We start from the raw sequence: 4,766 nt of genomic DNA, 5'->3' as shown, positions 1-4,766 counted from the left end.
TTTATCTTAATTTTCGAAATTATGCTAACAATTAATATGATTGATTCAAAAATTTGAAGTTTGTTATTTTCTTGTTAAGAAAGGTTCAATCTTTAAATTCTAGAACCATATCTTTTAGTTTCTTGTTAGTTAAGTAATTAATTTTAAATCTTTTTCAATCCTATCTTTTTATCATGTCTTCTTATCTTATCTTTTTATCATATCATTTTCAAAATTTTATCTTTTTCAAAAATTTGATTTCAAAATATCTTATCTAACTTCTTATCTTTTTATCTTTTCAAATTTGATTTTAATATCTTTTTCAACTAACTATTTGAATTTTTGTTTGTTTCTTATCTTTTTCAAAACCACCTAACTACTTTTCCCTCTTTAATTTTCGAAAATATCTCATCTCTTTTTCAAAAATTCTTTTTAATTGTTTTAAATTTTAATTTTAATTATATCTTATCTTTAATTTTTGAAAATCATTAACTACTTCTTCAAAATTATTTTCGAATTCTCCCTCTCTTCTCTTCTTCTATTTATTTATTTATTTACTAACACTTCTCTTCACCTCTCTTCATCTCCAATCACTGCCTCTATCCTCACCCTTGTGATTGGATTCTCCACTCTTATTCCTTTCTTCTTCTACTAATAATAAGGATCCTCTTTGTCCAGATATAGAGGATTCCTCTTCCTTTTTCTTTTTCTCTTCTCTTTCATATGAGTAGGAATAAGGAAAAAGGCATCTTTATTGAAGCTGATCCAGAACCTGAAAGGACTCTTAAAAGGAAACTAAGAGAAGCTAACAACAATAATGCAAGGAGGATGCTTGGTGATTTCACTCAAACAACGTCCAAGTTTGATGGAAGAAGCATCTCAATTCCTGCCATTGGAGCAAACAATTTTGAGCTGAAACCTCAATTAGTTGCTTTGATGCAACAGAACTGCAAGTTCCATGGACTTCCATCTGAAGATCCTTATCTGTTTTTAACTGAGTTCTTGTAGATTTGTGAGACTGTTAAGACAAATGGAGTAGATCCTGAAGTCTACAAGCTCATGCTTTTCCCTTTTGCTGTAAGAGACAGGGCTAGAACATGGTTGGACTCACAACCTAAAGATAGCCTGGACTCCTAGGATAAGCTGGTCACGGCCTTCTTGGATAAATTCTTTCCTCCTCAAAAGTTGAGCAAGCTTAGAGTGGATGTTCAGACCTTCAAGCAAAAAGATGGTGAATCCTTCTATGAAGCTTGGGAAAGATACAAGTAGATGACCAAAAAGTGTCCTTCTGACATGTTTTCAGAATGGACCATATTAGATATATTTTATTATGGTCTATCTGAGTTTTCCAAAATGTCATTGGACCATTCTGCAGGTGGATCCATTCACTTAAAGAAAATGCCTTTCAGAAGCTCAAGAACTTATTGACATGATTGCAAATAACTAATTCATGTACACTTCTGAGAGGAATTCTGTGAATAATGGGACGCCTCAGAGGAAGGGAGTTCTTGAAATTGATGCTCTGAATGCCATATTGGCTCAGAACAAAGTGTTGACTCAGTAAGTCAACATGATTTCTCAAAGTCTGAATGGATGGAAAAATACCCAACAGTATTAAAGAGGCAGCTTCTGAAGAAGCTTATGATCCTGAGAACCCTGCAATGGTAGAGGTAAATTACATGGGTGAACCTTATGGAACCACCTATAATTCATCATGGAGAAATCATCCAAATTTCTCATGGAAGGATCAACAAAAGCCTCAACAAGGCTTTAATAATGGTGGAAGAAACAGGCTAAGCAATAACAAGCCTTTTCCATTATCTTCTCAGCAACAGATAGAGAATTCTGAGCAAAGCCCCTCTAATTTAGCAAATTTAGTCTCTGATCTGTCTAAGGCTACTTTAAGCTTCATGAGTGAAACAAGGTCCTCCATTAGAAATTTGGAGGCACAAGTAGGCTAGCTGAGTAAAAAAGTCACTGAAACTCCTCCCAGTATTCTCCCAAGCAATACAGAAGAAAATCCAAAAGGAGAGTGCAAGGCCATTGATGTAATCAATATGGCCGAATGCACAAGGGAGGAGAAGGACAAAAATCCTAGTGAGGAAGATCTCCTGGGACGTCTCTCAAACAAGAAGGAGTTTCTTATTGAGGACCTAAAGGAATCTGAGGCTCATATAGAGACCATAGAGATTCCACTAAATCTCCTTCTGCCATTCATGAGCTCTGAAGACTATTATTCCTCAGAAGAGGATGAAGATGTGACTGGAGAGCAAGTTGCTCAATATCTAGGAGCCATCATGAAGCTGAATGCCAAGTTGTTTGGTAATGAGACTTGGGAAGGTGAACCTCCCTTTCTCATTAGTGAACTAGATACATGGGTTCAGAAAACTTTACCTCAAAAGATACAAGATCCTGGTAAATTCTTAATACCCTGTACCATAGGCACAAATGACCTTTAACAAGGCTCTGTGTGATCTAGGGTCAGGCATAAACCTTATGCCACTCTCTGTAATGGAGAAACTAGGGATCATTGAGGTACAGCCTGCCTTATTCTTATTTACATCCCTGCTGATTTCATAATCTTAGACACTAGGAAGGAAGAAGATGAATGCATCATCCTTGGAAGATATTTTCTAGCCACAGCAGAAGCTGTGATAGATGTTAACAGAGGAGAATTAGTCTTTCAATTGAATGGGGACTACCTTGTGTTTAAGGCACACGGCTATCCTTCTATAACAAGGGAGAGTAAGCATGCAGAGCTTCTCTCAGTACAGAGTCAAACAGAGCCCGCACAGTCAAACTCTAAGTTTGGTGTTGGGAAGCCACAACCAAACTCTAAATTTTGTGTTGAATCCCCACAACCAAACTCTATGTTTGGTGTTGGGACAATACAACATTGACCTGATCACCTGTGTGGCTCCATGAGAGCCCACTGTCAAGCTATTGACATTAAAGAAGCGCTTGTTGGGAGGCAACCCAATTTTTATTTATCTAATTTTATTTTTATTTAATTGTTATTTTGTGTTTTAGTAGGTTCATGATCATGTGGAGTCACGAAAAAAATATTAAAATTAAAAACAGAATAAAAAATAGCAGAAGAAAAATCACACCCTAGAGGAAGGACTTACTGGCGTTTAAACGCCAGTAAGGAGCATCTGGCTGGCGTTCAACGCCAGAACAGAGCATGGATCTGGCACTGAACGCCAGAAACAAGCAACATCCCGGTGTTCAAACACCAGGAATGCACCCTGAGGAGAGCTGGCACTGAACGCTAGAAACAAGCATGGAACTGGCGTTCAACACCAGAAACATGCTGCACATGGGCGTTGAACACCCAGAACATGCATCACTTCGGCGTTTAAACGCCAGAATTGCATAGAAAGGCATTTTACATGCCTAATTGGTGTAGGAATGTAAATCCTTGACACCTCAGGATCTGTGGACCCCACAGGATCATCTCAGGATCTATGGACCCCACAGGATCCCCACCTACCATATTCTCCACTCTTCTCAACATTCATTCTCTCTTTCCAATAACACACTTTCCCAATTACCCCCTTCACCACTCACATACCTTCAAAATTCAAAAGTCTTTCCCACCCAAACCCACCCTAAATGGCTGAACATACCCTCTCTCCCTTCCCTATATAAACCCCTCCATTCTACTTCATTTTCACATAACACAACCCCCTCTTCTATACCTTGGCCGAATACACCTCCCCCTCACTCTCCTCCATTTTTCTCTTCTTCTTCTTTTCTTTCTTCTCTTGATCGAGGGCGAGCAATATTTTAAGTTTGGTGTGGTAAAAGCATAAGCTTTTTGTTTTTCCATTATCATTGATGGCACCTAAGGTCGGAGAATCCTCTAGAAAAGGGAAAGGGAAGACAAAAGCTTCCACCTCCGAGTCATGGGAGATGGAAAGATTCATCTCCAAAGCCCATCAAGACCACTTCTATGATGTTGTGGCCAAGAAGAAGGTGATCCCCGAGGTCCCTTTCAAGCTCAAGAAAAATGAGTATCCAGAGATCCGACATGAGATCCAAAGAAGAGGTTGGGACGTTCTAATCAACCCCATCCAACAAGTCAGAATCTTAATGGTTCAAGAGTTCTATGCCAATGCATGGATCACTAGGCACCATGATCAAAGTAAGAACCCGAACCCAAAGAATTATCTTACAATGGTTCGAGGGAAATACTTAGATTTTAGTCCGGAAAATGTGAGTTTGGCGTTCAACTTGCCCATGATGCAAGGAGATGCACGCCCCTACACTAGTAGGGTCAACTTTAATCAAAGGTTGGACCAAGTCCTTATGGACATATGTGTGGAAGGAGCTCAATGGAAAAGAGACTCCAAAGGTAAGCCGGTTCAACTAAGAAGATTGGACCTCAAGCCTGTGGCTAGAGGATGGTTAGAGTTCATCCAACGCTCCATCATCCCAACTAGCAACTGATCCGAAGTTACTGTGGATCGGGCCATCATGATTCATAGCATCATGATTGGAGAGGAAGTAGAACTTCATGAGGTTATCTCTCTTGAATTCTACAAAATAGCCGAAAAGTCCTCCACCACGGCAAGGCTAGCTTTTTCTCATCTTATTTGCCATCTATGTTACTCAGCTGGAGTTATCATAGAAGGAGACATCCTCATTGAAGAGGATAAGCCCATCACCAAGAAGAGGATGGAGCAAACAAGAGAGACCATCCACGGATCTTAAGAGATGCATGAGGAAGCTCATCATCAAGAAATCCCTGAGATGCCTCAAGGGATGCACTTTCCTCCCAACAA

At 39.3% G+C, this 4,766-nt stretch overlaps 1 non-coding gene across 1 annotated transcript; it reads right to left on the bottom strand.

Annotated features, from left to right (window-relative positions):
• Positions 1-1,170: 1,170 nt before the first annotated feature.
• On the bottom strand, positions 1,171-1,274 carry LOC127742056 (small nucleolar RNA R71). The gene has a single exon (XR_008003243.1). It is a non-coding gene; the product is annotated as a small nucleolar RNA R71 (small nucleolar RNA).
• Between the last annotated feature and the right edge of the window lie 3,492 nt (positions 1,275-4,766).

The sequence above is a fragment of the Arachis duranensis genome, chromosome 9, assembly GCF_000817695.3.
Source record: "Arachis duranensis cultivar V14167 chromosome 9, aradu.V14167.gnm2.J7QH, whole genome shotgun sequence".
Classification (NCBI taxonomy): domain Eukaryota; kingdom Viridiplantae; phylum Streptophyta; class Magnoliopsida; order Fabales; family Fabaceae; genus Arachis; species Arachis duranensis.
The sequence above is the reverse complement of the archived record's forward strand: the minus strand, read 5'-3'. Positions and strand labels throughout refer to the sequence as shown.